The sequence below is a fragment of the Bison bison genome, unplaced genomic scaffold (assembly GCF_000754665.1).
Source record: "Bison bison bison isolate TAMUID 2011002044 unplaced genomic scaffold, Bison_UMD1.0 scf7180017864456, whole genome shotgun sequence".
Lineage (NCBI taxonomy): Eukaryota > Metazoa > Chordata > Mammalia > Artiodactyla > Bovidae > Bison > Bison bison.
In genome coordinates this window covers 20,689,596-20,696,144 of record NW_011495018.1, presented here as the reverse complement: position 1 = coordinate 20,696,144, position 6,549 = coordinate 20,689,596, and the positions used below count along the sequence as shown (strand labels likewise).

Sequence of the window (6,549 nt, the reverse complement as noted above, 5' to 3'; positions counted from 1 at the left end):
TTAAACTGGGTTTCTGGAGAAGAAGCACATGGTTGCCCTGGCCTGGTCCTCACTTAGATACCACCAGTATGCCAGGCATGACACACCTAAGCCCTGACAGCTCTGGCTTCCAGATGACCCGTTTTGGGGAGGTGAGTTGTGGTTTTGTGACTTTTGAGTTAAAAAAGAGAGAGAGACAGAAAAAGAAGTATAAAAGGCAATAACCCAGAAGAAAATGGGAATCTTCCTGCAGAATGAAGAAAGCCATTTTCGGCAGGCAGAAACGAGGGGAGGTTTACCGTAGCCTGGCCTTCTGAACCAGCAGTTCTCTTCCCTTTCCCATTCTTCCTTCCATTCCCTTTCAGTTATGTTTTTGAAGGAGGCAGGTGGTAAGACAGAACATCAGCGCCAGAAAAAGCCCAAGAGGTCACAGAGCTTCCATCATCTTCACTATACAGACAGGGAGGCTGAGGCCCAGAAAAAGACAGTGGCTTGCCCAAGACGACACAGCAGAGGCAGAAACAAGTCCGTCTGGGCTGTGTTCCCTCCTGCCTGATGTGAGAATGGGTCCCAGGCAGAGCCCCAAACTGGGCTTTTGTTTTACAGGTCAGGTGCTCATAAAGTCAGCAATTCTCAACCCTGGTTTACTGATCGCAGGGTGTGTCTGTTTATTGCAAAGGTCATTGCAACATTCTCAATAGTCTTTCATAATGAAGATAATTTGAATTCACCATTTAGAAAACATATTTTCTTATACATCTATGGTAGGGGGAGTGGGTGGAACCCAAGGTGATGGCAGTGATAGGAAGGCTCTCCAGCCTTAACTGAGGAGGAGGCATTCAGGTCTTCCCAAAGGGCCCTCCCTCTGGGGGTGGAGGGTGGAGCTCCGGCTCCACTGGTGAGAAGAAGCTTTGATTCCGACGGGAGCGACACCTGCTCTCTGACTCTTCTGCTAAACTAAAGGGAAGTCATTTTCTCTGATACTCTTGTCCCTGAGTGGCCTGGCTGGAGATGTTAAAGCTGTCAGCAGCTGACTTGATCTCTCTGGCCAAAACGAATGGGCATTTGCCACCACCCATCTGAGCTGGAGGTTCCTTCTTTGCTTCCTCATCTTGGCAGAATGCTCTGCTGGGCCCCTCGCTTGTGAAATATTTTGAAAGTTCAGGTGACACTCATTTTGAGCAATACATCTCCAGGAAATATATGTAAATAGGATCTCTTTTTTTTTTTTTTTAATTTAGGTTAGTGAACCTCTCTTTCAAAGGCCCCCATGGCAAATAATTTTATAAAATGTGGAATTATGTTGCATGCCAGGAATTCTCCCTAAATGTGTTCTGTGAGTCTGTTCATCCATCCATTCATCAAGCTGGTATTTAAGGCGTACACACTGCTTTATGTCAGGCTTTGTGCTAGGGCCCAGAGATACAGTCCCTGCCATCGTGGACTTAAACTCTATTCCAGCGCCAGATTTTAGAAATTTCACTTGTCTTAAAGTAAACCTCAACAATGTGGATTGCATCTGACTTGGGCTTTGTGTCTTTGGTTCTAGCCATCATTACAGATAGAACAAAAATTTATACTGGGCTTCAAAAAAAAACAAACAGAGAGACTAGTCCCTCTGCTCCCTCCATGTACCCTGCCATCCCCCAGCCTGATGTTTAAAATCCTTTGTGTTTTGTGTTTATCCTTATAATTTTTACAGATCTGACTCTCCCCCACCCCCTTTTTTAAGCTGCCCAAGCCTAGGAAATCAAGTACTGTGTAAGCAACCTTGTAAATAAACACAGTCCATTCTTAGTTCCTTACAGATTGGGGCACTCTGCACTTGGAGGATTGTCCATACCAATGTTTCTACCATGCCTGCTGTCCCATCGAACATGCCTTTGGCCTCATCTCTCTAATATCCAACTACAGTGTCTGCTGAGGAAATTTAAACATAGCAAAATTAGAAAGATAAACACAGTGTCCTGAGGGAGAGAAAGACTGGGATGTTTAAAGCTAATAAAAGGGGATTTGGATTACCTGTTATTTGAGATATTTTACTCTGTATTTTTATTACCATTAGCAAGTATACTTGAATAAAGATGATTTGGGACCGTTTTAATACCACTGTATCAAAATGGAGGGCATGCCCAGGGCTGCTGTTTCTGATCAAGAGTGGCAAGCGTGAGCCTTTGTTTTTATTTCTGTAGGGGCCCAGAACTACTGTACAGTCCTGTGTTATCCTCTTCTTACTTCAACCATACCTGACCATCTCTACTATATTTCTTGACTCCCAAGATTCTGAGTGCCTTGCATACAACTTTATTTGCTTTTTTCCACCAGCTGTAAAGTTTAGCTCAAAACAACACGTAATTTCTAACACCTGTGAGGAGCCAAGCACCCTGCTTGGTGCTTCCAAAGTGCAATGTATATGATCTCCAGGTTGAGTTCTATATTCCAGTGCAAGTGACAGGCAAATGGAAATCCATAAATAATACTTGCCTGCTTCCTGGGAGTCTGATAGCCTGTCCCCGGGGTGGGGGCGGGTTGCTGCTGACAAGTGTATTGTTGTCTCTATTTTCCAAAGGAACAGTGACAATGGTGCCTTTTTAATGAGCAGTGACTATGCACTAGCACAACGCTAAGTGCTTTATAGTAAATCCTGATATTCATCCAATAGGAGGGTGCTATCATTATCCTCATTTTACAGATGAGGAAAGCCTTAGCCTTAGCAAGGCAAGCTAACTTTCCCAAGGCCACCTGCTAACAAACAGTGGGGCTGAGACTCAAAACCAGGTTTTCTTCCTAGGAGACTTCAGGGCTCTTAGAGAAGTGTCAGAGAGCAAGAGGCAAGACATGGAATGTGGAATGTTTGAAGATGAGGCTGAGGGTCCCCTTGGGGAAGGCCTCCCTGGAGTGACTCACTTTACTTCTCATTCATCCTAGAGCAGAGAGAGGACCGCCAGAGCCTTCTGGGGTTCTTCAGGCGTTGAGACCAAAGCAGACAGGGCCCTTGTTCTGCAAGGCACTTGCCGAGGGTGTTCTGCTTGCCCTTGCAGTACCACCTGGCCTGGCACCCCCTGGGGAACTCACCCAACCAGTAGGGCTCCTGAGGCTCTGCATGCTCGGGTGTCGGGGTGTGAATCCACACCCTGTCAGGCTCTACTAGGTTTCCCAAAGGTGCCTGAGCTTGTAGGGAAACTGGTCTGGCCCGTGCTTGGCAAGTGTGAGCCACACAGACGAACTTTAGGCCCTGGCTGCCACCTTACTAGCGAGGGCCAGCTGGTTCTGGTCAAACAGCGTTGGTCCAACCTCTTCCTCTCCTCCATCGAGATCTAGGAAGCCAGGGTGAAAGTAAATAGAACTGGGTTCGTATCATTTACTTGGTTAAAGCCCTTCAATAGTTTCCTTCCTGTCTCACTTAGAATAAAATCCCAATTCCCTGCATGGCCATCACCCCTACTGTTTGGCGTGAGTGTGGTCTGAAGATGGATAGCCTTGGAGTCTCCTAGGACCTTGTCAGAAATGGGTCTCCCAGGTCCCACCCCAGAACTGCTGAACCCAAAACTCCATTTTAGCATGATTCTCAGGTGACCTATGTGCTTATGAAAGTCTGAGGAGCTGGCCAAACACCCTTGTGATTGCCCTGATCCCTCCATCCACCTAAACCATCCTCCCCCTCATTTATTATTTTCTCCCTTATTTCTACTTATCGCAATTTACAATGCTTTTACTTGCTTATCATCGGTCTGTCAGGCTAGAATGCAAGCACTTTGAGGACAGAGACCACAAGTAGTTTTATTCTTTGTTCTCTTTGGCATCTAAGTTAGTGTGCAGCGAGTAACAGAGGCTTAAGGAATATTTGTTGAACAAACGATGAGTTCTCTGCCTTTAACCCTCTGATGTAGTGCTTATCAACAAGGGGACTATTGATGAGACAGTTCCTCTTGAGCAGATTAATCTGGAATATTGCTGGATTTAACATCCTTGGTTCCTACTCACTAAATGTCAGTAAAATTCCCAAGTCATGGTGACACTCAAGAAAGACACTCCTACACATTTCCAAAGCCTCCAGGTGGATGGTATTATCCTGATTGAGGCTATTGCCTTAATCAACTTTGTTTGACCTTGTCTGGCAAAACATACCCTGATGTACTCTATGGGGTCCAAGAGTTAGGAAATCCAGGTTTGAATCCGTTCGCTACCTGTATGACTTTGGGCAAATCACTTAACCTGTCTGGGCCTCGAATGAGAAACAGGAATCTCAGAATACGTTGAGGATTAAATGAATTGACTGCACAAGTGGCACCACACACATAGTTGGCTCTTATTATGCAGCAGCTATAGGCAAATGGAGGCATGTTATTCTTGGATCTCTGGAGAATCCCAGAATCCTGGAATCAGCATGCTGGAGTTAGAAGAGATGGTGAGATCACACACGTCCTTGGGCAAGCAAGGGCCTGGTGTTTTATTCTAACTATTGTACCTGAGGCTGAAAACAGCCACAAGGTAGCAAGGCTGGATGTGTGACTCAGTGTCCAGGGTCTGGCCTGGTCCTAAGAGTGACCACCACAAGTTTCTGCTGCTTGGAAAGGAGTGGTGATGTCAAGGAGTGGAGGTCAGGCCGCTGTAGGCAAGCTTCTGCCAGGGGAGGGAGGGTTACCCAGGACTGTGTAAGAATGTGGGCCATCCTCTTAACAGCAGGGGAAGGCCTCTGGTAATCTTTTTTTTTTTTTCTTTTCTTTTTTAAGGCTTTAAAATCAAGTTGTATCTAACTTTGAAAGACTAGGTCATTACCTACAAAACCTGTTAAGTGCAACAAAAAATTACAGTGCGTTCTGGCTTTTGAATGTGGATGCAAACATTCTAAATAAAATATTCATTCATGGAATGAGCAGTCTTTTAAAGAATAACATACAATGGCTGACCAGGATATATATGCCAGAGATGGCTGAAAGTCACAAAATCTATAAGTATTAAAGGATTGTAATCACAAATTAAGGAGAATAATACATGACCACAGCAACACAAGATGAAATGTCATTTGAAAAAAAGTATTCAGGAGACATTCCTAATGAAGGAAGCTACTTCCATACAACAGAGATCATTTACCTGTGCTGGTCTTCTAATTAAAATGAGGTAGTGTGGCTGGGCCCATGGCTTGTGGTCATCACCAGCAGAGGAGTTGATTTTTCCTTTTCCTAAGACCTTTGAACAGAAAACAAAACAGAACAGGCTTTGGATCCCCTTGGAATATAACTCGATCTTGATATTGAGAGGATTAATCCTTGGGGCTCCATAAAATTTAAAAGACCATAACATGTATTCTACTTTGTTTATCTGTTTATTTTTAAAACCACAGATCAACTAGAAAAAGAATTAGGGAGATGGGTAGACAGCCCTGGATGAGAGTCTGGAGGACCGAGTCCTAACCCTTGCTCTATCAGTTTGATAGATGGCTGTGTGGCTTTGGTATGTTACCATACCTCTCTGAGCCTCAGTTTTTTCATCTGAAAAATGGAGGCTGGATTGCAGAATAAGCTTAATGATACAAACTTCTATGAAAACAAACCATGAAATGTTATTGGGAGGAATATTCATAGGGGATGGCCGAAGCGAGATCTTCCATCAGTTGCACCCTCAAGTGAAGTGCTCCGAGGTAAGCAAGAATCTTATGTGTGCATATTAATTAAGTCCTGCAATGCAGATCTCTTCTTGGACCCATGTTAATGCAAAAAAAGAAGGAAAAGGACATTCCAGAGATTAACACATTCATTATAATCACCTAAATAGGCTGCTGTTATAAGGGCCATTTAATAAAATGTAAGAAGCCCTTTTGTAAGAGAGAAGACATAGGCCAGGATGGAAGTCAAGTGCAGCTGTTTGAGCCTCTGCCAGTGTCCTGATCTCACCAGAAAACCAAAGTTAAAAAACAACAAACTTCCAGATTCAGCGATCTCAGAGTACCGCTGCCTCCCCCTGCCATTTCCTCCCACCCCCCATGTCCTTTCTTTCCCTTTCTCCCCAGCTCAGGCACCTGGGTCGTGGTGCTTTTCCGTATGGTTGGGATGTCAGCCGGCAGCCCTGGCGACTGGAGCCCTGGGAGGCGGCAGCCACCTCTCGGATTTAGCATTACGTCATCCCTTCTAGACCCAAATTTATCTCGGCTGCACACAGACCCGCAGCTCTCAGCTGCCGCTGACTCGAGGACAGCTTACGCATGAAGTTAGGCAAGGCTGACTCACTCGGCAGAAGAAAAGGTTTTCTGCTGCTCTTCACGTTTCTGGGCTCCGAGGGGAGAGGCAAGGAGGACGCTACGGTTGTCACTCTGGGGTGGGGGATGGAAAGATGTATAACTCTTAAGATTCTTATTTAGGAGCTCAGGACTCACCCTGTTCCCAACCTTGTTTATTTGACGACCACCCCCGCCCCTCCACCCCCCTTAAGGATAATTTCGGAAAACAGTGCCCTGCACAGTAAGCACTGCAGTTTCAAGGCAGTTCTCTTAAGCACCAGGTGTCACTAATAGTGACTTTGGACTTGTACCTTAACCTCAGGGCCCCCTCCCCTCTTTTCCTCTTTTCTGTC

The 6,549-nt window shown here is 45.3% G+C and overlaps 1 protein-coding gene across 1 annotated transcript in view; it reads left to right on the top strand.

Moving 5' to 3' along the window:
• Positions 1 to 6,549, top strand: part of MXI1 (MAX interactor 1, dimerization protein) — a 93,274-nt gene that overhangs the window by 7,465 nt on the left and 79,260 nt on the right. The gene's annotated exons all lie outside the window — the stretch shown is intronic.